We start from the raw sequence: 15,494 nt of genomic DNA, 5'->3' as shown, positions 1-15,494 counted from the left end.
TGCTCTCCTCCAAAAAAAGGAAGCCAATCTGGTGGTCCCCTGCCATAAACAAACTTTACAATAAAAGGAAAAAACTGTTACAGAAAAGAGGAAAATCCCAGGATGCAAAAAACTCCCTTACCAGCTTCAGTAAGAAGCTGAGATCCCTCATAAAATCCTCCAAAGCTAGTTATGAAAATAAAATTGCCAAAGATTCCAAAGCAAACCACAAGGCATTCTATAACTATATCAAGAATCTAAATGGCAATGCTCAGATCTGCTCTGAGCTGCAACAGAATGACATTAAATATACTGATCCCAAGGATATTGCCAATATCCTGGCAGATTGATTCAGTGCCAACTTCACCCCCCCTCTCACCCCCTAAATAGCCCATCTCAATACTGGAAGATTGCCAGATTCCAGTAATAACGGTCACACAGGTAAAAAACGCACTCTCCAAAGCTAAGAATACAGCATCCATGGGACCAGATGACATCCCAGGCTGTGTACTACATGAACTACAACATGAACTGTCACCTCACCTGAGTCTCATGTTTAATCATACCCTCACCTCAGGCTTCATGCCCACTGAGTGGCACACAGCTACAGTTATCCCACTCAACAAGGGGGGATCCACCTTGGATCCCAGGAACTAACGCCCCATCAGTCTGATGAGCCTGATCTGCAAGGCCATGTAAGGTATCAGCATGGAACTTATAAACAAAGACATTAGCAACATTAAAACACTGGACCCAACCCAGTTTAGTCTCATGAAGGGCCGATCTTGTCTCCTGAACCTTATTGACTTCTTCAAATGAGTCTCCAGAGCCGTAGACGAGGGTAAGGCAGTCCACACAGCCTATCTGGACCTCGCCAAGGCCTTTGACACCATTCCCCACTCTGGAATCTTAGATAAACTTACTAAGCTGGCCATTAATCCCTACATCACTCGATGGGTTGCCAACTCAAAAGAGTATTTCAGCTTATTGACAGAACCCACACTGTAAAAGTAGCTGACTCCAAATCCAGCTCCAGACAAGTGACAAGTGGAGTACCTCAGGGTTCAGTCCTGGGACCTCTCTTGTTTGGCATCTACTTCTCTGAAGTACAGCCCAACACTAAGGGACTCTGGCTAACAAAGTTTGCAGATCACTGTAAACTGGGAGCCATTATCGAATCCCCAAATGATGTGGATACTCTACAAAAGGGCCTTACAGAAACAGTTGCTTGGTGCCAGAGTCATGGGCTCAAGCTCAAATGTATAGTTATCCCCTTTGGGAAAAAACATGTACCCTTGAATTATCACATAGGTGGCAGTACACTAAACACCAAAAGTGTGATAAGAGACTTAGGGACACAGGTTGACAGAGGTCTCACCTTCAATAACCACATCGCCACAACAGTCAGGAAATCCTTCTATGTGGCACACCTCATCACAAAGGGCTTTTCATCCAGAAAAAAGGAGGCCATTGTCCCAATGTACTTATCCCTCATTAGACCCATTATAGAATACAACATCCCATTTGGTATGTTCCTCTCAAGACATCTGCAACAACTGGAAAGGCCACAGAAATACCTCACTAAAAGAATCACAGGCCTAAAGCAGATGCCCTATGCTGACCACCTTAAAAAACTCCAGCTATACTCTGTCGCATATCGTCTACTCTGAGGCGATCTCTGCTTAACATACAAGGCCATGTCAAACCCAGAGCTGTTGCACATGCTACACTTAAAGAAATCCCATTCCCTCAGAGCCACACATTCCAGGGGTCTAAATCTTGTCATCACACTAAACAAAACATGCTGGAGAGATAGGTTCCTGACCCAGAGACTCCCCAGACTCTGGAATAGACTGCCCATGCATGTCAAACAGAGCACCTCTTTGGCCCTCTTCAAAAGGAACCTTGATGATTGGATGGGAGAAAGGAAATTCACCCCGGGAATCACGTCAGTCGCTCTGCTAGACAGGGGTCCAGTGAAGTAAATAGTGTGGGAAGAAATAGCCAGGGAATTGTTATGGCTAGGCTTGTATAGGCCTTAGGACCGATAGCCTAGTACCAACCTATGAACCTATTAGACATTGTCCCTTTTCATGGGTGACCAGGATGTATTGTCTAGTTAAATTATGTGGACAGAGTCCTGTACTAAACAAATAAATGTTAAGGGACTGAAACCAATGTACCCTAAGCACAGTGATGAGTTCGTAACAGCTGTGAGCTTTAGACTGCTGAACAAGCTTCTAACTGACCACTATGAAAATTCATACAAAGTTTATGATAAATATTACATTCCCGAGTGCTCTGGATACATGTAGATTTAAGAGAGAGAGAGAGAGAGAGAGAGAGAGAGAGAGAGAGAGTTTATTAATAATGTATTACATTATCAGCCACATTATCTAAACATTCACTTCCTGATTAAGCCCTCCAGGGGGCAGTGTCCAATAATTATAAACTTCATCTCTAACTCAGTTAGTTTATTAGAACAGTTACCTCCCCTGTTGTGCTAATGCACAAAACAATCTCCAACTGACCCCCCCCCAGTGTGGTTTAATATAATGTTCAGTAACTGGACTACTTGAATTTTGATTCCTAATATCATCAAGATATTACCATATTCAAACCATAATTGTACATTTACATACCATGCAGGAGTTACACAGTTGCACCCTATGATATAAACAACCCCCCTTGATTCACAATTAAATGTTAACTGAATATGTGCCATTAGACACATATTTTTCCCATTAATTTTAGTCCCACTAAGAGTCTTTACTTTAAGGCACACCTTATAAGAACCACATGGGAACATTCCAATATGCTCGCTTATTACATTTTGCGGTTCATATGTGTAATTTAAAATCTCCTTAAGATTATTGCTCCTTTTATAGGAAAATGTAACATGTGAGAGAACTAACTTGCCAATGACCCCATCATTGCTAAAACTGTGGCACAATCCCCTAATAATATCCTCCAAAGTTTCAGAGAAAGGAGAAAATCAAGTATAAAAATGATTTGCTTAATCAGTAAGAGAATGTTATTATTAAGACTTTTTTTAAAGTATATATTTTAATGGTGAAGTATTCAATTAAATGGCTAATTGAACTATTAAATATTTAATTGATGGGTTGGTGTTTGTATCTGTGTAAATTAAATGTATGGGCACTTTGAATTTAATCCTGTAAAAGTGAATGGCCAAAGTACCAGACTGGTAAAATAAAGTGGTGATATTTAACAGCTGATTTGATTTTGTTGTTTTCTAGCAGTTTGAGTTTTGTTTTTTTTGTTTTTGGTTCTCTCCTCAGCTCCAAGTCTTCTCTAGACTCGACACGTTTGCTGAAAGTTAACTTACTGCTTCTCTTTCATCTACAAAACATGCCTTAAAGCACTCCTTGATGATTTCTAATTTATTATCCCCCCGGATTTACAATTCCTCCGTGCAAGACTAATCTAGTCCTGCACGGAGGCAGCCATCTAGGAGCAGGATGGCAGGTACCACGCATAATAATGAGGCATGCTGCCTGAGCTCCTAGGCTTACATGGAGCATGTAAGAGTGCAGGGGGCATGTCTGAGAGCAGAGCTATCAGAATATACATGCCCCCACAATGAAGAATAGCAGAAAGGGGTAAGAAATGAGCGAGACCACTCATAGGTCCGCATATCCCCACCAACAGTCCCTCTTGTGTACAACAGCAACAGTATACATAAATAAAATGAACAATCCCTTTATTTTTTTTTTAAATCCCATGAAAGCTAACCGTAGGTGCGCGGGTGTCCCCATCGTTTAACTATGGTTAATGCAGCTTAAATGGCTGAAGAGGATAACAAGGAAGATATACACAAAGAAAGCAGCATAGTGATAGTGTAGTGGGCAGAGCATTTTCCTTACAAGCAGGCATTCCTGGTTCACGTCCCACTAAAGCAGATTCCATTTTCCATGGCAAAGCACGTTACGAGTAATATTTATGTTGCCTAACCCACTAAATAAAATATTTTTATGAACTGGAGTACTGCAGTAAATCCACATGTGAGGTGTCAGTGTCATAATTAATAAGGCACTAGTAAGCAGGTTTAAGCACAAATAAGTAGTAGTAAGCATATTTAAGGACTAATAAGTGGGCTTAATCCCATTTGCAGGGCAGTAAGCAATGCCTACACTGGTTAAGCAGTTCTAAAGCTAACTCTCTGTAAGCAGATGTAATGGCAGGTTAGTATTGCTTACTGTTGTGCAAACCCATGCAAACCACTTACAAATGTCAAAAGTGCCTTAATCACTCTGTATCCAATGGCCCTTGTTCTGCCCATCAACAAAGTAAACAGCCATGCAGGTCTCGATCGCAGGATCCTATACCCCGTAGTCGCAGTAGTTAACCACCAAGCCATTACAAAAGTACAGAAGAATGAGGCATCAGCAAACAAGTCTTCACCATAGTAAAACCAAACTGAACCTGTGAAAGGAATCAGTATACAGTCATATGTTCCATAATCCACTACATAGCATAAATATGTGAACTGGAGTACAGCAGTAAGCCCAGAAGTGAGGTATAATTGTAATAGAGTGTTGAAGTCCCAAATAAAACACAAGGACCACATAGAGTGTACGTACACATTAATCATGGATACCAGGCAGATATACAAGATGTAATGAATAAGAAATCAATGCCAAAAAGCAAATATAATGCAAAATCTAATGTAAGCAACACTAAGCATTGCACAGGCCAGCATAGGATGTGTAAGCAATGTGTACACCAGCTAACTCATTGTGCCCAGTGGTATGCCCCTTTAAACAATGCCAACCTTAGGTAAGCAGGTTTGTCCATAGCTTAGCCTTTTCAAAACTGGCCAATCACGGCAAAGTGTGGGAAATCTGCCCTACTTAAACCCAAGAGACGGGAATACATCTCATAACTGGTTGTAGCTTCCCCTTGCAGGCACTATGGCAGTAAGGGGAGAAGGTGTGCGCTGTTGGGCACACAGCTGGTGCATCCAGGAGTCCAAGGTCATGGCAGGACTCCTTGTCAAAGACCATGATCAAGGACTGCTACAGGGCCAGTACCAGGGTTCCCAATATAAGGCAGAGGGCCGGGACCATCTTTCCTTGACCTCACCAGTGCCACTGGCATACTCTGAACTGGTGAGCAGGTTAGGCACCACTATGTTGACCTGAAGCGGTGTAAGGGGGACCTCTTGGAGGAATGGCTCCAAGAGGCTAGAGCTGCAGGGGATGTTCCAGTCATGTGTAAGTATCACCCCAGTATGTGCGTAATAATTGCCAGCTCAGGTATATCATGAATAGGTATGGCTAAATATTCCTATGTCCCCCACAGCTGCAATGGAGCAGACCGCGAACCAAGAGGCCCACATCAGTCACCTGGCGAGGTTGCGATGTGAGGCAGGTCAATAATACTCAAGCATTAACTGCCATAGGAAATAAAACTAAAAGTAGTAGTAAATTGATTGCCCGTATAAAACCTGTATTGTTCAAGGCAAGTACTGCATACACTAGAGAATATGGCAGGAAGAGTCTCATATTGTTTGCATGTCAATAAAAGTGTAATGGCCTGACAAAACAGGTCTAACTGCTGGACTGCATGTGTATATTCTTGTATCATATGGTAATGTAGATTTGCAAGCATGTAATAGTACTGTTGTAGTAAGCACTATTACCCACACCGTGCACCATAAATTGAATGTGTAGGAATGCCTGTATATGACAGGTGTAATCCCTAGAGGCCATTTAGTACAACTGAGAGACACATAGACAGAAAACAGGGAAAATGCAGACAACAAAAAAACGAATAGCACATGCAACTGAGATGTGAACTGTTTTTTTAGCACACACAGCCACAGTTAGAATCCTGCCAGTGGTAGTAGTCTGCATACAGAATCATACCCCACAACTGTACAGATATGTCCAGAATGTCTATTAAAGTGGCCCATATCTGTTGCCTATCAACCTGTCCTCCTGGGAAATCAGTGGGATGATCCCAGCTGTATAGGCAGCAAACAGGAAATACAAGTGATTGACACACATCTATGAGAACAAAGCTGGCACACTAGGAACTCCCCAATACCTTATGTCACTAAGGAGCCAAGTATGTCCTATTTACACCCCAACTTGTCAAGCTGTGGTCAGAGTGTGCACAGTAACAGAGTGAGATATATGTGCATAATAGTAATGTGGAATCTGGTACTGTGTGTGGGAACATTCAGGTAGTGCTAATAAATATTCCTCCCACAGGTCTGTTAGATACCAACACTGTGCCCAGAAATACAAGAATAATACCCAGTACTAGTACTGTTCACAGTGGTATTGTATGGCATTGCGACTGATGCAGTTGCTCTGAAAAATGAGGTATTACATATCACAGTTATCCACACTATCCTACAAGTAACTGTCTAGGAATTAAATCTGTATAAGAGTGTTGTAATACAAGTTCAGAATGCAAAAGTACAGGGGGTTAATAAGACAGAAAGCGGATAGGAGATATACAGCAATATCTATATAGCAGACACAACTGTGATGGACAGTGTTTAAATTGTAACAGACACAGCCATGGTCTTAATCCTGGGAGTGTAATTAGGCTGCATACAGAATCATACCCCACAACTGTACAGCTTAGGCCAGAATGTCCAGTATATGGGCCCATATCTTCTGCCTGTTCCCCTGTCCCCCTGGCAAGTCTGTGGGATGATCCCAGATGTTTAGCCAGCAAACAGGGAATACAAGTGATTGTAAAACATCTATGGGAACACACCTGTCACTTTAGCACCCTCCAAAACTGTTAGGAGAGTAATATGTCAAATATGTCCTATCTACACTCCCATGTTGTCAAGCTGTGACCAGAGTGTGCACAGTAACAGAATGAGATGTATGTGCATAATACTAATGTGTAATCCGGAACATTGTGTGGCAACAGTCAGGTAGTGCTAACAAACATTGCTCCCCCAGGTAAGTCGGATACGAACACTGTGCTGAGAAATGCAGACCAATATAACCTGTACTGGAACTGCTCACTCTGATATTGTAGGGAACTGTGAGTGTTGCAGTTTCTCTGAAAAATAAAGTATCATTTGTCACTGTCACCTACACTGTACTACATAATATAACTGTGTAGGAAAGCATGTATATGTGTGTGTCAGGTCACAAAAGGTGGAAGAGGGCAATATTCTAGATATGTCCCGGCACACCAACATGTGGTCAAAACATGACCAGAGTCTGTGCAGAAAGAGTTGAATAGCTATGTGCACAACATCAACCCAGAATCTGGGAGTATGTGTAGAAACATTTAGTTAGTGTTAACAAACATTCCCTCCACATGTATGCCTGGTAAGAGGTGCATACTGCAGGTAAAACCGGTTCATGTGTAATGATGATGACAGCTATATCACTGTCCAAACTAAGGCTATAGGGTAGTGTAGTAAGACTTGTAAGATACAGATAGCACTGGCTAGGAAAGTAATGTGGACTACAGGAATATACTAGTTGTTAATTGACATCTTTCTCTCCCCCCACTATATCTCCAACAATAATCAACATACCCACCTCAACTGGTATGTAATGACACCTATGTTCTCATAATGTCCAATTGTTTGATAAATATTTTAATGGTTCCCATGTATGTGCTATATTGAATTATTCCAACATTGGTGGCATGGTGCCATCAATGTACCTGCATGCTGTTCTTATTACCACTGTGGACCCATAAATGCATGTGTTCTGTTTGCTATGCAACTGTTCCATATCTAGTGTCTAGGTTAATTGGAATATCTATGCATGCTGTTATATCTAACCCTGGAATGTGTTGACTATTACTAACCCACATATGATGAAATCTAAACACTATAGCATGCTTCAGAAGGCCGGTCACAGCACACCCACCTGTCCCACCTCAGCTGGCACTGGCACCGGGCACCAGCATGTCTGGGGCTCAACCCAGGACCTCCCTGTCCGCTGGTCCTGCACCACCTTCGGGTGGAACTGCCTCAGGGGATGGGGCTTGCCCCTCCCGGGAGTGGGCATGGACAGGCACCTGTCACCCATCTCCAGGTCGGGGTCATTTTGCGTAGAGAGATCAACCAACAGTTTGGTGATCTCATACACCAGCTCGAGGGCCGCGTGTCACAATTAGAGAGTCAGCCTGTCTCTGCAACTCAGCCCAAAGCACAGCCACCTTCAGGGCTGTGTAGGTGCAGTTGTGACTGCCCAATGGTGGGGACCTCAGTCCCACTGTTACCACTAGGAGGCTCATGGGCTTCCGATTTCTCAACACCCCTCCACATTAAGGTGTTTAACCCCCACATATCTCATATACCACCCCTGTATGCATCTTGTTTGTCTTGTCTGTTAATCTACCCAACCTACCTCCCCAAATATACCTACTACCCCTCCCCAACACTCCACTCTCACCTGAAAAAAAAAGGGTAATCTGTTCCCACAAAAAAATCTTGCCCCATACATAGCTGTCCATTTTGCACACGTGTCCACTGGACACTTGTAATCTGGTCTAATTGGTATCACAACATATTATTGTTGTCCTCACCCCCTACCAGGGGTTTGAGTGTCCAAATCTACCTCCAAATTCAGTATATATGCACAGCTGTTGCTGTAGAAAAAATGGGCAGCTATAGACCTTCCCTACAACCTTCCTGCACATCCCTGGCTATTTTCCCTACTGTCTTTCCCTCTTTGTGCCCCTTTTTTCACTACTTTCCTATCAAACCCTTTCACTTTTCATTTAAAGAAATTAGCATGGGGTTAAGTGGGAATAAGCACTTTTAAGCAGCACTAAGTGGATTTAAGCCTGTTTGCATGGGGCTAAGCAATGCCTACACAGGTTAAGCAATTTAGAAGCTGAGTATAAAAAAACTGTAACCGTAAGTTAGCAGTGCTTACCTCCACGCAAATCCGTGCAAACCCACTTACAACTGCTTTAAAGTACCTTAATCACTCTGAATCCAATGGCCCATGTTCTGCCCAGCAAAAAAATAAACAGCCTTTGCAAGGCTCGAACCCAGGACCCTGCACACTATTGACAAAGTGGTTTACCTCTAAGCCATGTCAGATATATATGACACTGATGTATCAACAAACATATCCAGCCCAGGCATTCAATGGTACAAAGAATGTATTCCAACATTTAGATGTATGTGTGTGTGTGTAAATATATTAATATCTAAACAGATACAACATATCTATATATGTAGATATGTATATATATATATATATATATATATATATATATATATATATATATATATATATATATATAAACATATATACATGCAAATGCCTACATCTATAGATATATATATGTCTACATCTATATGTCTAAATATACACAGCAAGTTACATATATGTAAGCAAATATATATACCTATGTGGGTATATACGGACATAGTTATATATATGTAAGCAGATAGATATATATATATATATATATATATATATATATATATATATATATATATATATATAGGTATATATAGACATACATCTGTAGAAAATGGGAAAATAAATTAAAACATATATGTCCACCTGCACCATTAATGGGGTTAAGAGGCCCCAAACAATATACTTTTTGTACAAATAGGTATACCCCCCACAGCCAAACATGTCCGCCCTGCAATACACTACCAAGTGCTGCAGATCCCATAACCAGGACTTGACACGACATGGGCACAAGATGTTCACAGTTCTACATCCCACCTGTATGATGTCAGGCTGGTATTGGTAACATAGCATGCAGTACAGTCTGGCTCCCATAGGAAATGTATAATGTGGAAGCTATCAACATCCCCAGGACACATATACACAGACACGTATATGCAGATACAGATACAGATATACATATATATATATATATATATATATATATATATATATATATATATATATGTATGTGACTACGGTTTACTTTCAGAACAACGAACATGAACATGTCGAATGTTCAGAATAGCAAGAAATAATGTCGTGGGATGAAGCGTTGGCTATTCTGAATGTCGGCAGTGGACACGTCAAAATCCAATGCCACCCAACCACATACTGGACCTGTATCCCTCCTTGAGACCCATGGTAGCACTTGTTCCTGGATCCAGAGCGGTAGGGAATTCTGGTGCGTTTTGGTGCTGTATGTGTTATGAAGGTAAGTTTGATATGTGTTTGTGGGGTTGTATGTCGCTGTTGTGAGTGTGTACTTTTTAGTGTTCTAGAATTCATTGGTCGCTCATACATCGTGCGACTATTTATAGGTAAACCATGTGACTACACATACATACACAGAGATATGCACAGTAAGATACATATGTAGAAGGTGCACACAATATGGAAGAGCCACTATGCCTACAGTTAACACCTTAACAACTGGACACTGTTTGAGCCACCCATACAAATGACAGTTGTTGCCTGCAACATATACCCACAGAGAGGTCATAGGATATAACACCACACATAGGTTTATACCTGGGACTGTCTGTAAAGCCATGGACAGTTAGATATCACAGAGATGCGTGTGTGTGTGTGTGTGTGTGTGTGTGTGTGTGTGTGTGTGTGTGTGTGTGTTGTTGTTGTGTGAGTGTGTGTGTGTGTGTGTGTGTGTGTGTGTGTGTGTGTGTTGTTGTTGTGTGAGTGTGTGTGTGTGTGTGTGTGTGTGTGTGTGTGTGTGTGTGTGTGTGCATGTGCGTGTGTGTGTGTGTGTGTGTGTGTGTGTGCGTGTGTGTGTGTGTGTGTGTGTACTGTTAGGCAATGCTGTACAGGTTTTAAAGTGTGTTTATTGTTTTCCCCCACAGGTGGCGAGGTGGGTCAGAGTCCCTCCTGCATGCAATCTGATGGTGTCCATATAGACACCGAAGATGATGATATTAATGTTGCGACACAGGTGGGGTTGTCAGGAGCTGGCACTGTGCCAACATTTGACATCCCCCTTTTAGCCACCCCACCCCCGCACACAGTTTCAGTGCCTATACACACCCCACCACCAGTGGCCATAGGGGAGGGACAGCTGGCGTTCGGTGGCAGTGCACAGGGAAGTGTTGTAACCATGCCTACTGTGTCCGGTCGCAGCAGGCCTAACCAGATGTCCAGCAGGCAACCACATAGGCAGATGTCCCAGGGTGCTCATGATACAGCCACTGGACATCATGTCCCTGGCAGAGGCGACATAGCAGGTACCAGCAGAAGCATGTTTCAGGCTGTCATGGCAGTGCAGGCACATGTAGAACGTTACCATAGACAGGGCCTGAGGCTGCAGAGGGCTGCTCCCACATCTTCAAATGACAATGCCAGTGAGCTGGCTAGTGCCATCCGTGGATTAACTGAGTTCATGGATAGATGGTCTGGTGAGATGATGTCCCTCATCGACCGTGGTCTGTCCGTGCTTGAACGTGTTTTGGGAATGCAGCGATGGCTGTGTGGATGTAGGCCAGCAACGCCAACAGCTGGTAGTCAACGTGAACATGCCAGGACACCAAGGGGCTCCCGTAGTGGCAGTAGCAGGCCTGGCAGTGCAGGGGATGTGCTGTCCACACAAAACCACAGCAGGCCACGTGCACGTGGTCTTGGCCATTCCCAGGAGGGACCTGGTACCAGCGGACAAATTTCATCATCAGGTGAGAGTAGCACATCGAGCCCTGTACCTGGACATGCCCATGGAACCCCCGTCAGGCACAGTCCATGTGTCCTTGGCCAGAGGCAGTGAATGGCACACCCTGCCAGGTATGGTCTGCAGCTGTCCATAAACACCTGCATAGGGCAGCCACATGGCAAAACTGCGTGCATGCATACCCACACTCTATGCAAACACACCTAGGGCAACCCCATACCTACACACACCTCATCACCTCACCCAGCTCCCAACAGTACACCCCTCACCCACACACATGGTGTCAAATGCATGGCCCACCCTCAGACTCTGACAAACCAACATGAGACCCTGTGCATATGATGATACCTGTGCCACATCCCTGTTATTCATACCATCAATGCAGGGACAGGCTGATATGGTCCTGATGCACATGGTGACTGTACAACAGTGTACCACAGTACTGCAGTGTAACATTTTGTAGGGAGTAGAGTGTAAGGCATATTTGGCAGGCAGTTTAGCCATCGAGCAATGATGCCTTATAGCTTTTAGTAACACTGGTTGGTTGTGGTCCCTATAATGTTATTCATTTGTGTTGTAGGTGAATGTGTGTCAGCACTAGGATGCCCTGTGCATATGATGATACCTGTGCCAGATCCCTGTCATCCATATCATCAATGCAGGGAAAGGCTGATATGGTTCTGATGCACACTGTGACTGTACAACAGTGTACTACAGTACTGCAGTGTAACATGTTGTAGGGAGTAGAATGTAAGGCATATTTGGCAGGTAGTGTAGCCATCCAGCAATGATGCCTTATAGCTGTTAGTAACACTGGTTGGTTGTGGTCTCTATAATGTCATCCACTTGTGTTGTAGGTGCACGTGACAGCACTAGGATGCCCTGTGCATATAATTATACCTGTGCCACATCCCTGTCATCCATACCATCAATGCAGGGACAGGCTGTTATGGTTCTGATGCACATGGTGAATGTACCACAGTGTGACACTGTACTGCAGTGTAGCATTTTGTAGGGAGTAGAGCGTAAGGCATATCTGGCAGTTAGTGTAGCCATCCAGCAATGATGCATTATAGCTGTTAATGACACTGGTTGATTACAGTCCCTATAATGTTTTCCATTTGTGTTGTAGGTGTACATGAGTCAGCACGAGAATGGTCTGCAGTCATATTCCACAATGGGGTATGTCACTGTGGTCACACCACGGCTGCAACATATCTGGGGTACTGTCGAACACATTTCACAGGTTACTGAACCGGTTATTGCCTGTGCCACATGGACAGGTGGCCCACTGAGGCATGTATACCCTGCAACCTGATGTAGAACCATCCACATACACGCACACTGTTACTTGGCAACACTGGGACTAGACCCCTACCTAGCCATGTCGTGATAGTGAAGTGTGTGGCTTACATTGCACACACCGCACAGCATTTAGGGTGAGGTGTGTTCTAGGTTACATGGTACATGCAGAACATCCCCTGACATGTACAGTATGCTAATGGGGGATGTAATGGGTGTATTTGGACAATATGTAGTGTGACATACCGTCATATACACATTTACAGACACATAACAGCCAGACACACATCTGAGATACCAGGGCCTATCTCTGCTAACTAACTTGACCGTGTCTCCAATGTGTTACAGGTAGGCTGCACACATCACATGCATAACTGACTTGGATTGTGGTAACAGTTACCTTTATGATTGATGGTGACAGTGGTAACCATAACGTGGTACATGGGACATATACTAGGTGTAATATCAGTGTGGACAGCACCCACATCTCCCACTGGATATTGTACTCTCTGAAACCCATGATGACACTCTGGCATACCCATGCGATACAACCCATGCGATACAACCCATAGTATAAACCAACATTGGTACTACAGAGATATGCATCTCATGCACATGCCACACATGTAGTAGGGTGTTGCACTGTCATGCCTCACCTATGGGTAGTAACAACACTATCTATACTACTGTGTGGCAATGGGTATTGTAATAAGAATATGTGGCCTTGGAATGCAGTACCCTACAGATATACAGACATGCACAACTACATACACATGCCAGAATGCAATGGGTATCCCATGCCTATCACCTCACTTGTAAAACACTGTTGTGCTGGTACTGCAAGGCTCATATAGCCAGTATGAGGTGGAGCTTAAAAGGGTACATGTAATGTCCCATACAGCAGCAGCAGCCACAACTGACTATGGCAATGGGTGTTGCGTTGGTTGTGAAGGCCCTCATGGAATTCCCATGTACAGGTGTGGTAACACACAGACACTGCTATACTCAGTCATGCACACATACACATGTGTCAGTACAGGGGTACATCTCTGCAGGTGGTCATAGCTTTGTACTTAGTTATTGTCCAAGAGGAGATGGGTTGTGTAGGGGTTGTGTGTACAGTGTTATCCTGCCACCTGCAAGGTGGCAGTGGGCAACCAACTGACAGGCACTACTGTTGTGACCCTCAGGGTGAGAATGACATGCATCAGCCAATCCTCCAGGTGCCTGCTGCATATGGCCACTGAGGTGGTCAAGGTGACATGTATGCAACATGCATTACAGCACATGGTTAGTGTCTGTGATGAAGACCTGTACCCAATCATGTTTTGTTGACTGTGTTAGTGTAGTGGAGGTAACTGTAGCATGTGGTGAGTGCAGGGTAACATCTCCTATATGTGCCACTTCTTACACAGCTGGGCAGACATGTCAGTTACAATCAAGCTTAGGTTGCCTGTACATATCCCAGCTGGATACCTGCCATCTCCACATCTGTACATGGACTGACAGCCATCAGCTTGGCAAGTAGTTATGCAGTAGCATGAGTGCGTTGACAGACATCTGACAACAATATGTATGCCATAACTACATGTCAGATGCCCTCACTAACATGTGCTGTACAGACGGAATCTACAGTTACATTCCACATGATGGATTATTACCCAGTAAGGGGTATATACTGTGACACAGCTCACACACCAGGGATACAACACAAAGGCCTCAGTGTCCAGCCATGCTTGAAGATGTGCCTGTTGTCAGTACTACATTAAGCACTCTGCTCTTGCCTGGGTTAGCACTGTCAACAGTAGTGCTGCCATGATACATTACATGCCAGCACATACCCTGGGCTACTAGACCTGTATGTAACACATTCACATGGATAACTGTGCTGAACAGGCCTCATATATGTCTGTGTCTCACACAAGACACTCACACCCTTTGCTACTGTATTGGGAGCACATAGGTGCATGCATTGTACATGGCATTACATACACTTATTACAGGTTATCAGACTGGGTTGTGTGTCCTGGTTACCAGGGCTAAGCTATGCTTAGCAAGTATCAACATTGCTGCAATATAACAGCTAAGCTGATTTGTGCACTGGTAAGCGCTGCTTACACTGTGTAAGTGTCTGTACGTTTACCCATAGCTTAGTACTGCTTAGCTTCACACAAACCCACTCAAACACACTTAAAGCTGCTCAAAACTGCTTTTACCACTCTGTATCTGACAACCCTTGTTCTGCCCAGCAACAAAATGAACAGCCCTTGTAGGTCTTGAACCCAAGACCCTTTACACTGAAGTCACAACACTTAACCACTACACCATGACCACTGTGAAGACTGCTGTTGTTTTACCAATATAGCTGTCAATACACATATTGAGTAGTATTGAACATTTGCCTATAGTTCCTAAATTGTGTAGTCCTTGTTATTAATATGACTGTTGCATTACCTATGTTGTTTTATCATAATATGCACATAGCAGATACATATGGTGAGATGCATGTGGGAGGGTATACACAACCGTGATGTTTACTCAGGACAGGAATATGGCCGTATACATATAATAGGTCTATATATGTCTACATGTACATACACATATATACTCATATA

Source organism: Protopterus annectens, chromosome 5.part1, assembly GCF_019279795.1.
Source record: "Protopterus annectens isolate FY-2018-M chromosome 5.part1, PAN1.0, whole genome shotgun sequence".
NCBI classification, from domain to species: domain Eukaryota; kingdom Metazoa; phylum Chordata; order Ceratodontiformes; family Protopteridae; genus Protopterus; species Protopterus annectens.
The sequence above is the reverse complement of the archived record's forward strand: the minus strand, read 5'-3'. Positions refer to the sequence as shown.